Genomic DNA, 18,124 nt, shown 5'->3' on the forward strand with positions numbered 1-18,124 from the left:
CTCCATCTCCCCCTCCTGCTGCTTCATCACTATGTCCTTGGGTTAAGTCCTTGGTAAACCTCCTCCTTGGGTTTCCTCTGTCAATCCTGCAGGCTCTAACAGGCTTCTAAATCTTGCAATTTGGTATAGAAAATATCTTCTATATTTCCTTGTTTGTCACTCGTAAGAGAGTCATTTGTATTTGACCAGCTTTGCATAGCTCTCTGCACATAGTTCTTATTTTAGAATCATAGAATTTTATAGAATCATTGAATTTTATCCCTTCCACAGCTCCCTAAATGTATATAGAATATTGTAAAAAGCTTTTCCCATGCAAGGATAAACTTCTTCAACCTGTTGTGAAGTGATACCTCATTTTTATCATAGCGCCAGCATTTAAATGCACAGTCAACATACCCTGCAGCTTAGCATGCTGCTTCCAGAGGCGTTGCCATAACTGTTCCCATTTCTCCTCCTTGATTATAAGGTGTGTGAGAACATCTGGTTGCCTGTAACTTCTCCCACATCGGAGCAAACCTGCTGTTGGCAAATACAGCAACCCCAGCTCGAGTGATGTGCACTGATTTACCCAGTGCTTTTAGCTTTGATAATGGGATTTAACTGCATCCGCACTTCTGTAGGCATCTGAATTACAGCCCAAAGTGTTACTTCTTTTTCTCCCCATCTCTTTCTAGGATTGCTGCTTTTTCTGGGATTTCATTGGGAAAAAGAATGCCTTTCTTCCTACTCAAAAACCAGAGCTGTGTCTGGTGCTGGGAGCCTTTTACAAACACCATGCAGTGCTGCTGCTGGGAGCAGCCTCCCATAGCAACCTTCAGCTTCCAAGCTAAAATCACATCACCCCGTATGACAGTTTTATTATTAGACTGGCATGTGAACCCTTTGGAAGCAGGCTAGGTGGCAGGGAAAAAGTTTCCCTAGATTCTGTCTTAAGTTTGGTGGTTTTTTTTATATGCTTTATGAGGTTTTGAATCACTTTTGGGCTTGATTTTGTTCATTTTTGTTTCTTTATAAATAAAAGTTCTTTCTCAGGTAGAATAAATAGATAGAAAAGTGAGAGACAAGAGATGCCATTCTAGGTAAGGCAGAAGATCTCTGCCTTGAGGTATGACACGTGGTTGTGGCCATCCCTGTAGTAGTTGCATAGAATCATAAAAGCATGGAATGGTTTGGATTGGAAGGGACCTTCAAAGCTCATCCAGTCCAACCTCCCTGCAATGAGAATGAGCATCTTCTATTAGAAGATGCCCAGAAGATGGTGTTCTTTGCCACTATACATGGACAGGAGTTGGACTCAGGTGGTGCTTTTTTGGGCTTTGTATTATTGCAGCAGCGCTGGGGAGCTCCAAAGGGTCAGGGTCCTTCTTGCCCAAGGACTGAGCCCGAGTTTGAAGGGATCCCAGCATCAATCTGGATTGCACAGCATCCATCTGGTAGTTATCAGGTAGCTTTTGCAGACATGGAGATGGATGGTGCAACATGCTCTGCATGGTATCTTCGACTTCCCATCCTTGGATAGATGGTGCAGGTCAGTCAAGGGATTTGAGTCTGTTGGTCAAAGTCTATCTAAACCACATGGTGGTGGGGTTCTGCAGTAGCTGTTGTGCTGTCACAATCCCTGTGGAGATTTGAGTTGGCAAATCGAGTGTTTTTGGGGTTAGGAAGTTATATTTTCATCACTTTGAGCTGCATGGGGCTGATGAGCTTGGTTCAAGTGGGTCTGCGTTATGCTGCTGAGAGTTGCTAGGGGGGGCTCTCCTTTGCTGTCATGGTGGGGGTTATTCTAGCCCTCACCCATCGACGCTCAACATAAATCAAGACTGCCCTCACTTGTGCCATTCCTGCTGTCCAGCCTCTCTGCAGACTCGTGTCACCCTTCCGTGCTGACTTTGCTTCCTTAAAGCTTCTGTTGATGAAGGGAGCACTTGAAAGGTGAATGAAGGTCCTGAGACTTGTGAGAGCAGCTGTGGAACCCAACTGGGCTGCTGCAGATCCAGTCTGAGATAAAGCTGTTCATGAGCTTTTCATTGAGCTTGGCATTGCTGATCTGATGGACTCTTCATCCTCGGTAGAAAACCGATTGTAACTGCTGCTTGCAGTCTTCAGCCACTCGTGTGGACATTTGTGGCTCACTCTGAGCTGGTGGCTGCTGGGGGTTCTCTGGATGCAAGGGCAAGAGAGACAAAATACCTTGTGCTGTTGATGATACCAACTTACATCAACTTGCTTGATCCTATTTCACTGGGGCAGTGATAGTCCTGTCCATACTTGAGAGCCCCCAAGTCCATTGCAGGAGCAGCATCCTTCCTGCTTGCTACTAGAGCTTCGGATCTCTCTTCCCAAGCTTTCCTAGAGAGGAAGCAACCTTGGTGAGTTATTTTTGGGAGGAGAAGAGGGGGTGGCTTTCTGTACTGGCTGTAAGCAAGCAGACAGCCAGACTCAGACCTTGGGAAAGCTATGAAGATAGAGAAAAGGTTTTGGAGCCTGTGTAAGGAGCTGCTTTGCTTTATCTGTGATCCCCTCCAAAGCTTTTCTAACAGGCTCTGTGTCTCCATCCTCTCTTTAAGTACTGTTCCTCTCCATCCCTTTGCACTTTAGAGAGCAGTAAGAAGTGACTCATTGCACAGCCTGCGAGGGAACATTAATCAATAAATGCATTTAAGAAGAAAAAACTAAACCAGAGTTCTTCTGTCTGGGGCACAGTGATGCTTTTGCTGTCTTGAACTCTGAAAGAATAAGTTAGACTGCTTCTTTTTATTGGCTTTTAATTAACTGAGTGATAGGACTTTGTTGGGACTAGAGCTGCTTGTTTTGTAGATCTGCTTTTAGTTTGGTTGAAACATGAAATTGCAGATCAGAGGAGGTGATCCTGCCCCTCTGCTCTGCTCTGCTCTTTTGAGACCTCACTTGGAGTATTGTGTGCAATTCTGGTGTCCTCAACATAAGGACATGGAACTGTTGGAACAAGTCCAGAGGAGGCCACAAGGATGCTCAGGGACTGGAGCACCTTCCATATAAAGACAGGCTGAGAAAGTTGGGGCTGTTGAGCCTGGAGAAGAGAAGCTGAGTGGAGACCTCAGAGCAGCTTCCTGTGTCTGAAGGGGGCTACAAGGATGCTGGAGAGGGACTCTTCATTAGGGACTGTAGTGATAGGATAGGAAGAGCCTTGGGTGGCATGGTCTAGTGTGAGGTGTCCCTGCCCATGGTAGGGGTTTGAAACTAGATGATCTTAAGGTCCTTTCCAATCCCAACCATTCTGTGATTCTGTAACAGTGCAAATCTCACAAATATTTCCCTTCCTCGCCTTTCAACCCTTGATGCTGGCAGCATCCCATGGGGAGGACGAGCAGTGATGCTTTCTGGGCATCCTTGGCACTGATTGTGGTGAAGCCCTGTCTTTTAAGGCTCTTGTGATGTCTTGGAGGTTGATGGGAACATCTTCCTTTCGGAGGAGCTCTGCTTCTCTGCCAAGTCTCTGAATTCAGTGTGTTTATTAAGCTTTCTTCCTTGGCTCCTCTGATGGAAGGAACCAATTTTTCCTTCTCCAGTAATAAAAGAACCACAAATACCTGCAGTTCTAATAATAGACCTTGTGCATCCCTGGTCTTCCTTCTGCATCTGCTGTTCTGGCTGGAATCTCTCTGGATAAGAGCAGGATGAGAGGGTGCATATGTATTTATAGAATTCATGCAATGGATGAATTTATATTGAAATTATTTATAGAATTTATAAAAATACATGATTTATCTAATTCCTGCAATGCATGGATTTTGCAGTACATAGGAACAGGAGGGGCTGTTGGCTGCGGCTGTTGGTGAAAACTGGGAATGACACTTAATATTATAGAATCATGGAATGGTTTGGTGTTGGAAGGGACCTTAAAGCTCATCCAGTTCCCACCCTTGCCACAGGCAGGGACACCTTCCACTAGAGCAGGTTGCTCCCAGCCCCATCCAACCTGGCCTTGAACACTGCCAGGGATGGGGCAGCTACAGCCTCTCTGGGCAACCATTTCCAGGGTCATTTGAAGGTGGTTCTTCATTTTGAAGGTTCTCCTTGAATTCCAAGGCTTGTTAGTGCTCTGCTTCTCCTCCATAAGTCTCTTCTTGTTTAAATACAGGAAGGCAATGTTTTCAAAGGGAGGGAAGAGGGTGAGAAAGAAGTGTGGGTGCTCCTCTGAGATCGAGCCGAGCCGTTTTTATCTTGTTATATATCATTTTTGCTTAATGCTGTTATATTATTTCAGCTGTGCTTGGTTTTCAGAGTCGATGCAGATATGAAGTTGCTATAACAACATGATGATTCATATAATGCTAGCAACAATCTGCTGGGATTTATTTTTCTATCATGACGACTTAGGTGTTTTTGGTGGGGATTTCTGTCTATTTTCAGATAGACCCGCACCATTAGCTTTCTGCAGTGGTTTGCTTTGGGCTCCAAGGCAGTAACACCTGGACTTATGTAAGATCTGGAAATCTCAAAGCACTTTACAGGGGGCAGTGCTGTTGTGTCAGATTCAGGATGGGAGGTGAAGGCACCGGGATGCGGGACTGGCCCAAGCAACTTCTGCATGCCAAGCATGAAGCTGCCGCATCTGGTACCTTGTACCTGTGGTTAAGGTGGTTCTCTAGCTCATTGCTTCTTGCAGGGGTAGAGCTGATAAACTGAATAGTGATAGCACAAGGGGGAATGGCTTTAACCTCTCAGAGGGGAGATTAAGATGAGGTCTTAGGCAGAAGCTCTTCTCTGTGAGGGTGCTGAGCCACTGGCACAGGGTGCCCAGAGAAGCTGTGGCTGCCCCATCCCTGGCAGTGTTGAAGGCCAGGTTGGACACAGGGGCTTGGAGCAAGCTGCTCTAGTGGAAGGTGTCCCTGCCCATGGCAGGGGGTTGGAACTGGATGAGCTTTAAGGTCCCTTCCAACCCAAACTAGTCTGGGGTTCTGTGGATTTCTCCTGGATACGTATTGTCAAGCTCTTTGTTACCACCTAAATTTTCTCTGAACTCACTGGGGCTTTATGGGATGGATCCAGAGGACTAGACTAATAAATCTGTTCCTTTTTTAAAAAAAAATAAATCTAATTTCTTAAATTGCAGTCTGCAGTAATAAAAATACTTTTCTGGGGGGTCTTTTACTAGGAAAATTGCCCAGAATTAGGGATAACTGATTTCTCTGTGGGAGAAGGCAGATTATATAGAAATATCTATTCCATGCCAGTTTTAAGCTGCAAAGAGCAGTCGTGATGAGAAATGTTTTAAGGTACCTCCAGACACTTTGTCAGCTTCTCAGTTCTCATCTGAAAGTGAAGCAGTGGCAATAAATGCCTTCAGAACCCTGAAGCCTCACGCCAAGAGCTCTCTCCTCCTCTTGTCTCTTTGATGCCTAAACATTGAGCATTTCAGGTAACACATCAGCAAATGGAGCAATGTACCCTGGCTCCTGTCTTGGAATTTGGCATTTTCTAGAGTTAAAGATGAGACTGAGTTATTTCTTTTTGGAAATGAAACCTTTTGCTTTCCTGCTGACAATTTTAGGATTACTCGATGGGTGTGTGATTGGTTGGTTGTTTTTTTTTTCACCCAGATAGAACTGCAGCAGGTTGCTCCAAACCCCATCCAACCTGGCCTTGAACACTGCCAGGGATGCAGCATTTAAAACATCTCTGGGCACCTGTGCCAATACCTCAGCACCCTCACAGGGAAGAACTTCTTCCTTATCTCCAACCTGAACTTCCCCTGTTTCAGTTTTAACCCGTTACCCCTTGTCCTGTCACTACAGTCCCTAATGAAGAGCCCCTCTCCAGCATCCTTGTAGCCCCATTCAGACACTGGAAGCTGCTCTGAGGTCTCCACGCAGCTTCTCTTCTCCAGGCTGAACAGCCCCAACTTTCTCAGCCTGTCTCCATATGGGAGGTGCTTCAGCCCCTGAGTATTCTCATGGCCTCCTCTGGACTTGTTTCAACAGCTCCGTGTCCTTTTTATGTTGAGGACACCAGAACTGCACACAATGCTCCAGGTGAGGTCTCACAAGAGCAGAGTAGAGGGGCAGGATCACCTCCTTGGACCTGCTGGTCACGCTCCTTTTGATGCAGCCCAGGGTATAGTTGGCTTTCTGGGCTGCGAGCACATCCCCATGCTGACCTGGAATCTATCCAGATCTGCAATGTGCTTTTGTCCAGTTGCATGTTGAGCTGGCACCCCTTTATCTTGCCCAACAACTGGAATGCAGTTGATCCTGTTTAAAGCTCTGGGCTTTCTATCCTGTCTAATTGTGTTAAATTGCATTTGCATCCTAAAGAGAGTGACAGGAAGAGGATGTTGGAGCCTAATATGCATTTTTAAGTTCATAAATGCTGTCAGTGGAGTCTAGTCATCAGATAAGTGACTCTGAAGGCCTTTCTGAAATGCATTGATATCTTTGTGTATGAGAGTCATTTTGCCATGTTCAGTCTCCAGATCCATGTTTTATTACTGTATTTAGAGGTAAGGAGGGAGTGAGAAAACAGCTGGTATTGGAAATGTACCATGGGGGCTGCAGCATCTGTACCCATCAAGTGAACTTTGCAGTGTTGCAGGGGCTCAATTCTGACATCTGGTATTGCCACTGGTGCAGGGCTGTTGCACAGTAAGAAATCTGGCTTCACGTCTGTCTTTGTGCATCAGAGGAAACATCTCCAGGTGCCTCTGTGCATGTGCATTACCGATCATAGGATGGTTTGGAAGGGAACTTAAAGCTCATCCAGTTCCAAGCCCCTGCCACAGGCAGGGACACCTTCCACTAGAGCAGGTTGCTCCAAGCCCCTGTGTCCAACCTGCCCTTGAGCACTGCCAGGGTTGGGGCAGCCACAGCTTCTCTGGGCGCCCTGTGCTAGCGCCTCAGCATCCACTCCATTCTTTCAGCAGTCAGATATTTGGGCACCACAACAAAAATGAAGTCAAACCAGAGACAATGAAAAATATACGCCAGCAGATTCAAGCTTCTTCTGGAGATGTGTTCCACAAGCTCAAAGCTTGTGAAGCAGGCAAGCCAGCATAGTATGTGAGATACTGCAGGCATCACTAAGAGATGTCGTCTTCGCTTTGTTCCTAGGTGTAGTTCTTACACCTCAACCACATTGATCCATGCAGCAAAGTGCATACTTCTCCTTCCATGACCTCCTTTGCACATGGGATGAGGACCTTCATGGTTGGCTTGGTGGTTTCTTGAATACTGTGATGGAATGGAGGAAACCTCCATCTGTTCACCACAGCTGGGACAGTCATGGTATTTTAGCTTCTGCTTCTTGGTACTGCTGTTGCCTCTTGTCTGTGTTTTCTCATGGGCATGTTACAGGGCTGGTGTTGGTTAGTGTGATACTGATGGCCTGGGACAGAAGACAGTGTCTCACCCAGCTCCTTGGGTGTATCTGTGCATCTCTGTAACGGGTAGAAGATGACTCTCCCTCTGAGTCATGCAATTCCTCTTTCCTTCTATGGGCTGGTAAAATCCAGGGGCAGGGAGGGAAGAAATGGAAAGTGCCTCTGTGTTTCCAGAGAAGAAGCACCCCCTCCTCCGTGGCAGTTAGTTTTGCAGCAGTTTCAGCCTGAAAATATGCATCGAGTGCAGGCAGCTGTGTCTGCTAAGCCAGGAGGTGGCTGAGATGCCATCACTTCTCTCGCTGTGGTCCTGATAGCCTGATGAGCCATGAAGGAATTGTCAACCACATGGATGAGGGAGGTAAGCTGGACCAAAATCAGCTGGGGTTTGCAGCAAGACCTTGGGAATTACTTGGCTTGCTGTACTGGTGCCTTGGCGTTGAACAGGGTTTTCACAATGCCTTCAGGGCTCTGAGTCAGCATCTGATCCTCCCTCTTATAGAACTGCTCATTCTCAGCTAGAGCTGCAGAGTCCTATGGCCAGATGTAGCATGGGTATCAGTGTTTTGCCCTGGTATAGTAGTGCAGTGTCACATCTTTGCCCAAAACCTCTCTGTAGGATGAGCGGTTGGTGTGCATGGTGGATGAAGGTGCTTTCACAAATGGTTCTCAGAAGCTTCTTCTACTTCGGGCTGCCCAACTTCGTGAGATGTCGTGGTGGTGTAACCCCCAAATTTTGTGTTTGTTCTCACCTTCTGCTTGAGGTTTTTACAGAGGTTGGTTCAGTTTGTCTCCTGGCTCCTAGTTTTACTGCTCTTGTGTCAGTGGTGGCAAAGCCAGAACATGGATGAGACCTTTAGCGGTGGTTTGTGAGAAAATACTCATGGTAGCCCTCTGCTGCTGTAGAATATTGGGAAACCTGTGTTCTCCTGGTTCTCCCATGTACTGAAGGATGTCTGTCCTCTATGTGCATGGAGGACACAGTGCTCTAAAGGCACCTTGCTGTGTCTCAAGCAACAGATCGTCTGCTGGAACAGGCATGGTGGTGGAGCTGAAGCCCTGCTTGGAAGCCTGGTAAGAGGAGAGCGATGCTCTTGCTGCTGCAAATGCAGCTTCCCATGAGCACGTTCAGCTGTTGGGAGCCTCTTGACATGACATGGGGAGGGAATGTCTCTTGGCATTCCGTGTGATGAATGCAGGGAGGGAGGCGAGGATGGGTGTATGTTTTAATGTGAGTTCTGTATGATGGAAGATGCTTCTGAGCCCATTGTGCTCATTTCAAAGGCTCTTTGGTATTGTGGTTAGCTTGGTGGAATAACTCAGTGGGTTGATGGGGGAATAAGCCAGCAAAGCAGGAATCTGGGGAACAGTCAAACCAACTGTGGGGACATAAATTGCCTGCACAGCCTGTCTGTAACCACCTGCATGTCTTCCTTGATGCTTCTTAAAGAAGTGGTAAATGGTCCATCCCTGGCAGTGTTCAATAGAACCTTGGGTGACATGGTCTAGTGTGAGGCATCCCTGCCCATGGCAGGGGGTTGGAACTGGATGATCTTGAGGTCCTTTCCAACCCAAACCATTCTGTGATTCTATGCTGTTTGTACCACTAGGAAGGAGGTTCTGAGCCTGCATCTTCAGGTTTTTGGACTGTAGTTACTGGATTGTAAAGGTCCAGCTCTCTGCCTCAGCCATCTTCCACTGGTTCCATGGGCTAATTCATCCTCTTCAAGAAACAGAGTCGATATCATTGCAGCAAGAACTGTCCTGAGCTGTTTTCATGGCATGGCATACGGGAAGGCATGGAGAATCCCCAGAAAGGCAGTTGAGTAATGGCAGGTGATGGGTCCAGATGCAGCAGAGAGGGCCAGTTTTCCTCTTCTCCAATTTCCATCCAACTTAGCCTTGATAACATTAAAAATTCAAGTGAGTTCTTTGTAAAAGCTTTTGCTTTCTTAAAAGAGGGAGCTGATTGCAATCCACTGGCACTATTTCAAGCTGGGAGCAATGTGGCATTGATACAGGCAGTTGGACCCTGCAATGTGTACAGGACCATGCACAAAGATGCGAGGTGGCCCAGCAGTGAGATGCGAACACTGGAGTGAGGAAGCTTGGGTTAATCTTTCCACGTCATTGCTAGTAGAGGTGTACAGTATCTTGAACTGTTGATTTGTCTTGGTACTGTCCTGATTTCTCCCCAAAAGGCTCTTTAGGTTTTGGGGATACGAAGTACATTGGGTTGTGTGGCAGCTTGGTGACGTTCCTGGACAACCCACCAGCAAACTCGTAGATAGGACCCGTGTTGGACCCTGTACAAGTGAGCTGCAATCTGTGCCCCCACCTCACGATTTTTGTTGGTTTCTCAGTAATAAACATTGTGTTTGCGTGCTTGGATGGCATTTTCCATTCAAAAAGGGAGGGGAGGAATGAATGTGTCACCCACACCCATGGTGCTGGGAGTGTAACTCAGGAGGATTACTCATAGAACTGCAACCTCGTTATCCAACTATAAATGATTTTTGTTCCACCAATATCCTCGGTCTGGCCACAGTCCTGAAATGAATCTCACCTAAAGAGTCAGTAACATTTTCTCTATCTGTACAGGCAGACACAATTTAGTTTAATGGCACTTCAGACAAAGAAGAAACAGGAAAGAGAAAAGAAAGGAAAGCCTAAAGTATACTACTTAAGAGGGTGTGTTCAGTCTGCATGTTGTAAGAGGATGTCTCCATCCCAGTTCCAAGCAGATGATGAAAGTCCTGGATGGATTGGCATGATGTTATCATTGTAGTGTGTATCAGTATACAGGGGTTGGATCCATTGTGTCTTCATTAGAACTGCTCTGCCTTCTGCCAGCTGAAGCTTTGGTGTGCAGTTCTGCCGGCCTCCTTGCCTTTTGCATTGAAACTTAATGTATTTCTGTGTCATCTCCCACACCAGGTTTTCCTTCTCTGAATCCTTGCCATCACCATGAATGGCTGACATTACCCTTGGGCATGCTTGTCCTGCTGGAATCATAGAATCACAGAATGGTTTGGGTTGGAAAGGACCTTAAGATCATCCAGTGAGGGACACCTCACACTAAACCATGTCATCTGAGGCTCTGTCCAATCTGGCCTTGAACACTGACAGGGATGGAGAATTCACAACTTCTCTGGGCAGCCCATTCCAGTGCCTCACTACTGTCACAGTAAAGAACTTCCTCCTTAGGTCTAACCTGAACTTCCCCTGTTTCAGTTTGAGCCCATCACCCCCTGTCCTGTCACTACAGTCCCTAATGAAGAGTCCCTCTCCAGCATCCTTGTAGCCCCCTTCAGACACTGGAAGCTGCTCTGAGGTCTCCACACAGCTTGTCTTCTCCAGGCTGAACAGCCCCAATGTTCTCAGCCTGTCTCCATACAGGAGGTGCTCCAGCCCTGATCATCCTCATGGCCTCCTCTGGACTTGCTCCAACAGCTCCATGTCCTTCTTATGTTGAGGACACCAGAACTGCACACAGTGCTGCAAGTGCTGCAGGTCGGAGCGGAGCAGTGGAGGGGACTGGCAGGATGCTTTTCACAACGTTTGCTTTCTAGATGGATCTCCCCTCTCCAAGTCTGCTGTTTTGCTCTGCTGGGGAAAACACAGCTGCCCTGGGGTTTGTTTTGCATGCACAGGCGTAGGTGGAGCAGATTGGAGAAGGCTCAAGGCACCTGGGTGACTGGTGAGCTGGGCGGCTGAGGTGGTTTCCTCCTGTAAACATCTCAGGAGGAGGGTAGCAGATGGGATCTGGGGATACTGTGTCCTCATGGGCACTGGTAGGATTGTTTGGTCTTCATGCTTGGGAGATCCCCTGTGAGGCTTTTTGGTCTTTGCTCCTGGGTTTCTTTCTCCTGATGGAGAATCACCTGGATTTTAGGTGCTCTTAGGAATATGCTGCAGTAAACAGGGATATCGTGAGCCTGTGATGCTTGAAATCCAGACCTAAGTGCATCTCCTGCTGATGGTAAGATTCAGAAGCCCAGGGGTTATGAATCCCAAACTGGTTTAGGTTGGAAGGGACCTTAAAACTCATCCAGTTCCAACCCCTGCCGTGGGCTGGGTCACCTTCCACTAGAGCAGCTTGCTCCAAGCCCTTGTGTCCAACCTGGCCTTGAGCACTGCCAGGGATGGAGCGTTCACAGCTTCCTTGGGCAACCCATTCCAGTGCCTCACCACCCTCACAGTAAAGAATTTCTTCCTTATATCTAACCTGAACTTCCCCTATTTCATTTGAACCCATCACCCCCTGTCCTATTGCTACAGTCGCTGATGAAGAGTCCCTCTCCAGCATCCTTGTAGCCCCCTTTAGACACTGGAAGCTGCTCTGAGGTCTCCACGCAGCTTCTCTTCTCCAGGCTGAACAGCCCCAACTTTCTTGTCCTGTAAGTGTCTCTTCCATGCTCTTCATCATACTCTTCATATATTTCTTTTCCTGGAGCAGAAGAGGCTGGCAGCTGGAGTCACAAATTCCCAAGCTCTCAACCCCTGTTGCTTCTTATCCTTTCTATAGTAAGGGTGTGAAGGAGAGGTTCTTTAGGCTGCCCAGCAGATAAAGCATCCTTATCACCAGTACAGTGATGGTGTTGTTCAACAAGAAGTTGGAACTCTGGTGTCCTAGGCAATGCAAGGCAAACTGTCAGGCAGCACATCACTTTCCTCTGCCTGTTAATCATAGAAATGCAGAATGGTTTGGGTTGGAAAGGACCTTAAGGTCATCCAGTTCCAATCCTTAATCTCTAAGAAGGTCATGACATTCATCCTGTCTGCTGCTAGCTATGGTTGGAGGCTTTATAACACTTCAGTTTGCCTCATGGGCTAGTGTTTTCTTGTCAAGATGGCATGAGAGTGCTGCTGGCGATGTCCCATGTGCAGGATGCTAAAGGATGAGGTGGTTTGCTACTCATCTGCTGATGAAGATTCTGGTAAACAACTGGGGTTGGAGGAGGAGAACTGAGCTGAGTTGCTGATGGTGATTTTCATAGATTAAATGGGCAGGTGGTTGGGAATTACATCCTGTAGCTGTAACAACTCAATGAGATCAATGTATACAAAACACCTCACACAATTTGATCCAAATCTTGATTAAACCTCTAGGCTGCTTGTCACCAGCCTGCTCACTAACACCTATATTTATTGTGCTCCCTTTTGACGTTTCTTGCAGCCAGCAACAGGAAGCTGCTGATAGAGGAAGGGCAAAGCTGCTGTCACAGTGTGCAATTGGCTTGGTACATTCCCGCAGAGGTCACCAAAGGCTGGGATTGCTGCTCCGGGCAGATACAAATCATTGCTGCAATTTTAGCTCTCAGTTTTTGTAGCTGGGAAAATTGCATCCATTTTTTTTTGGGAGCTTTATATATAAAGAATATGTATAGGAAATCTATAGGATTATATAGGAAATGTTTATTAATACCTAAACAATACTATTATACTAAGCATACAGTGACCAGAGCAGCATAGGAGCTAAATGCAGTGTGTGAAGAAGAGCTTCCTCGTTGGCATTAATTGAGTAAAGCAAGTCGGTGCATTAATTAAAAGTCCTTCTGTGGTAACAGAGTGATGAATGGACACTGCATTTTCTTTGTAACAGAGAAAATTAGGAACTACTGCACCCTTAATAGCTGTTGCAAGGTAGATGGATATGTTAAGGAGTCTGCAATTTATCTGGCTGATGCTCATCTTATAGAATCATAGAATCACAGAATAGTTTGGGTTGGAAAGGACCTTAAAAATCATGCAGTTCCAAACCCCTGCCATGGACAGGGACACCTCACACTAGAGCAGGTTGCTCCAAGTCCCTGTGTCCAACCTGGCGTTGAACGCTGCCAGGGATGGGACAGCCTCAGCTTCTCTGGGCACCCTGTGCCAGCGCCTCAGCATCCTCATACATGTGAAGTTCTTGATTCAGCAGACCTCTTCATGGTCTCTCAAATATGATATAAACTGAAGTGTTTAACTGGATTGTGGCTGGATTGTTCTCCCCCATTAGGTTCAGGATATTAAAGAAGACTGGACAGTGAAGTAAATGATTCCCCTTTCCAATTGCAGGTTTTAATTTGTTGATGTTTGCAGGTATCTTGCAACCAATTATAACCCTCAACTTTTGCACCTCTGCTCACGTGGAAATCTTATAACCCTGTAGCACTTCAGAGGTTTATATCCCCTTTCTTCTAACAAGGATATTGTGTTCCCACACTCAGCAGTGATGTTTTGAGGAATCAATGCTTCCTTTTGTACCTGTTCGTACAGCCCAGCTCAGAGGCTGCAGGTTATTGCTGGATGACACACTTCATGGCACTGATGGTGTCTGTATCCTTACCTGTGACAGTGAAATAGTTTTCTTCCCATTTCTAATCAGGTGTGCCACTTTTCCCTCTAGATTAGAAGAAGGTCTTGTCTGAGCAAGGTGAGGGTGGTGAGGCACTGGAATGGGTTGCCCAGGGAGGTTGTGAATGCTCCATCCCTGGCAGTGTTCAAGGCCAGGTTGGACAAAGCCTTGGGTGAGATGTTTTAGTGTGAGGTGTCCCTGCCCATGGCAAGGGAGTTGGAACTGGATGATCTTAAGGTCCTTCCCAACCCTAACTATTCTATGATTCTATGATTCTATTCTATGATTCTAATAGGACTTAGGAAGTATATGGTAAAAGCATCTCTGAATGAGAAGTCATCTGCCCATGGGAGGATGGGGCTTGGATGCAGAGTTATTTGCAAGGATGAAAATAACATTTTGCCCTTGAGAAATGCTTTTCTTTTAACCTGGCTTTCATCTGTAGGAGTTTCACCCTCCTTTCAACTGAACTGATCTGGGAAAAGGGAGAGCTGGTTTATGAAGGTTTTGATGGGGAGGATGGGGAAGGAGTCCCTGTGTGTCTTGCCTTAGCTTCACTCATGAGGAGAGCGACCTTATTCAAGAGCAGACTCAGAGCTTAGGCCGTATTTTCATGCTCTCCCTGTGTTGTCTTTGTGCTCGTCTTTTGATGGTTTCACGTCTTTGATCTCTAGAGCTAGCTATGTACAGAAGATTAGGGATGCTGGGGAGGGACTCTTCATTAGGGACTGTAGTGATAGGGCAAGGAGTAATGGGTTCAAACTGAAACAGGGGAAGTTTAGATTGGATCTAAGGCATAAGTTCTTTACTGTGAGGGTGGTGAGGCACTGGAATGGGCTGCCCAAGGAAGCTGCGAATGCTCCATCCCTTGGCAGTGTTCAAGGCCAGCTTGGACAGAGCCTTGGGTGACATGGTCTAATGTGAGGTGTCCCTGCTCATGGCAGGGGTTTGGAACTGGATGATCTTAAGGTCCTTTCCAACCCAAACTATTCTATGATTCTATGAGGAGAGTGGCAGTGTTTTGAAACCCAGGTGCTTAAAGATGCCATACAGACCTAGAATCATAGAATAGTTCAAGTTGGAGGGGACCTTCAAAGCTCATCCAGTCCAACCTGCCTGCCTTGGGCAGGGACACCTTCCACTAGACCAGGTTGCTCAGAGCCCTGTCCAGCCTGGCCTTGAGCACTGCCAGGGATGGGGCATGAGCCACCTCTCTTAGCAACCTCATCCAGTGTTTTAAGTCTTTTTTAGTTTAGAACCATTGCCCTTTGTCCTGCCTTGGCCCTACTAAAAAGTCTGCCCCCAGATTCCCTAAAATCATTGAGAACGGTATTGTTCTACATGAACTTCATGTTCCTTCTCTTGGAAACTCTTGCCAGAGTAAATAAAGCCTTGTTGGTCCCCTTGTGCAGTGAGAAGGGCAAGCAGGGTAGTGCTAGCCCCATGCCATGCAGGTGGGATGTGTGTGCATCCCTTGGATGCTCACTGGTCCACTCCCAGGGCACTTGGTATCTGTTTCAGCAGCAGCTCTGTTCTTGGGTAGAACAGCCAAAGCCAAGCTCCATTGGCTTTTCCTGGGACTGTTCTTCTTCCCTCCCTCCCATCTGCTTTATCTCCACTTGGAGGTGTAGGGAGCTGCTGTGGATTTACATGACTCCTCCATGGTGTCCCTTGAGACGGCAGCTCTGCTTCATTCTCCCTGTACACTGCAAGGCTCATGTATGGGGAGAGAGCAGAGCTTTGTGTAATGTTCATCAATGGGATGGGTGCCCCTTTTGATACAGGTGATGTTTCCCTCAACATCACTGATTGTTGCCCCTGGATCTGCTTGCAGTAGTACTGGCTAAAGAGCATTAGTCGTGTTACTGCTGTCCTCAGTAGTCCCCCAGCACCGTGTTTGGCTGGAGGTAGCATAAATTGTCCTCCTACAAGGATCTGAGCTGAAAGCGAGAGGATTTGGCTTTCACTGTACGAGACAGTCATGCCTTAAACCAAATCTTGCTAAAGGCATCTTTTCTTAGCTTTATAGCTTTGCCTTTCCATCTCTTGCTTTGACATGCAGCTTCTTGTGTGGCAGATAGGACCAGCAGCCTTTGGGAGCTGCCATGGGACTGATGGGGTGGAAGGCTGTCATCAACCGGGTATAGGGGCAGATTGGTTTAGCATTGAGGAGGGAGATGTTGTGGCATCTCTATCTGTGATCCATCTCGCCTTTGCTGGACCCTACAGGCCTGGTACAGGGTGTTGCTTGGTGGTGTGAATGATGAAGAACACCAAATGTGATGAATGTGAAAGTCCCTTTGCAATTTGAGATGCATTGATGGTGTCAGCCAAGTTGGGGTCAAGATATTTACCTCCCACCAGCTCTCGTGATGGTCCCTGGTTGCGTTGACAGCTTGTTGGCCCCCATTGATTTGTTGATGTGTCCAACTTCATAACTGATTTTGTGTTGTCTTTTGTACTCTTGGATACTTGCTGACAGCCCTTTCCCCACTCTGTGTGTACTGTGGGGATGTGTCTGTGTACATGCTGCATAGTATGGATGAGTGATGTTGGTAGGAAGTGTTTGGGGAGGGTCACCTTAGGTTGGGTATGGGATGCTCTTGAAAGCCTCGCTGTTTGGTAGCCACGTCAGTCTTTTGGGAGCAAAGCTATAGAAGAACATCTGTTACAGCAGAGAAGCCACATCTCTTCCTCTTCAGATTTGCTGGTTTTCGCTCCATGGTACCCTTAATAGACCACATATTGGAGTTGTTTTTTGCTCCTTGATTCCTCCTGCTTGGGATCTGCACTGAGCAGGCACTGGTGAAGGCACTTTAGCTGGAAGGGGTGTACAAGGTGCAAGCACAGCATCGTCCCTGGCCTTCATCCACATGGCCAAGGGTTTGCCAGAGGCTACCAAGGTCTGGAGAGGTCACTCCATGCTAAGCACAGCAGCAGGTCCTCCCTGGGGATGTTGTTTAACTGGCCTGACCCGTGCTTCAGCCATTCGGGTGATGCAAGTAAGAGGTTGACTTGCACTAAGCCTGGATTCGTGTCAGGGTGGAAGCAGTGAGCATCAGCTTCAGCACTCAAACCTCTCTTGTGTGACCAAGTGGTTTTCTTCTTGACTCTGGTCATTTGTGCTTTCAGGTAGAGGCACAGTGATTGGAAAAATACATAAAAATACATATGCATGAACACAGGTATATGTAATAAATGCCTTTGTTTCCTAAAGCAGATGGAGATATAACCTGGTCTAGTGTGAGGTGGCCCTGTCCATGGAAGGGTTGGAACTAGAAGAGCTTTAAGGTCCCTTCCAACTCAAAGCATTCTGTGATTCTATACAATATCCGTGTTGATGCCCTTATTCTGCCCAGGTCCTTACTAGATCTTGTTGTATTTTCTCCTTATCCCTGTCCTGATCTTTGCAAGCGTTGCTGTTGAACCTAACAAATGCTGTTTTACACGTGGATGCCAGTTTTGTTTTTAAGGATGCTAAAGAATTGAGGACATTGTTTGCCCTCAAAGCTAGCGATGCGGGCTTGATGCTGGACTTGGGTCGCTGTTGCTCTTCTCCCACCGTGCAGCTCCATATCCTTATCCATGTATATCCCCCCACCGTGGCACTGCTCTGTGGGATGCTGAGTTGATCTGGTACCTACCCATGCTTGCCTTCATGTGGATGTCCTGATGTTTAGCAATCAGTACGTAACCCACCTTAGAGCAATGGGCTTAGAGCAGTTAGAGCCTCACAAGGCTGTCAGCATATTTCATGCTTTCTCAAACCAGTTTCTTGGCCAACATTTCAGCACTGGGGTGGGTTCTGGCCAGATTTCACCCATGTCGTGGTCCCTGCTTCGTGAGCAGAGCTGGCTTTGCTTTGCAGACCCTGTGGCTCCCGTCTTGCTGCTTTTCCCCTTCATCTCAATGCTTGCAAGCGTTCCTGCAAGCAAACATGATAATCTCCATGTCATGTTTGTAGCAAACTCTCCTCAGAGTGACAGCCGTGGGCAGAATTGTGTTGATGTGGTGCATTGGGATTGCTGCTTTGCTGGGCCCTTGTCCTGATCCCCTTAGCATTGAAAGAGTTGATGCTCTGAGCTTCCTCGGTTGCCTGTCTTGAGAAACACCACCTCTGAGTAACCTGGAATCTACACAAATTCCCTGGTCTTTCCCAAAGAAGCAGGAATGTGTTCTACTTCAGCAACATGGTTTGGGTTTGGCACAGCAAAGCGTACAACAGGAGGGATAGCTTTGTATGTTTGGATGTGAATATTGCTGTCTTGCCAGGGGAGGTGTCTGCTGGGCATGGCATAGGAAGAGGGTTTCTTGTGTTTTGGGAGTGTTCCTTGGATGGGGAAAACCTAGATGTTAAGGAAAGATTTGTTTGAGATGCAGGGAAATACAAGGAAGCGGAATCACAGTTACTGCAGTAGCTATTGCAA

General features: G+C 47.0%; 1 protein-coding gene across 6 annotated transcripts in view; it reads left to right on the forward strand.

Moving 5' to 3' along the window:
• The first annotated feature begins 7,577 nt into the window (after positions 1–7,577).
• Positions 7,578–18,124, forward strand: part of TSNARE1 (t-SNARE domain containing 1) — a 447,504-nt gene continuing 436,957 nt past the window's right edge. For all 6 annotated transcript variants that reach the window (XM_057429820.1, XM_057429825.1, XM_057429826.1 and 3 more), the window contains exon 1: positions 7,578–7,715. The gene's annotated coding sequence lies outside the window, so the exon portion shown is untranslated. The remainder of the gene's footprint in view (positions 7,716–18,124) is intronic.

Source organism: Pezoporus wallicus, unplaced genomic scaffold (genome assembly GCF_028554395.1).
Source record: "Pezoporus wallicus isolate ANWC-B61680 ecotype Strahan unplaced genomic scaffold, APGP_CSIRO_Pwel_v1 contig_7545, whole genome shotgun sequence".
NCBI classification, from domain to species: Eukaryota; Metazoa; Chordata; class Aves; order Psittaciformes; family Psittacidae; genus Pezoporus; species Pezoporus wallicus.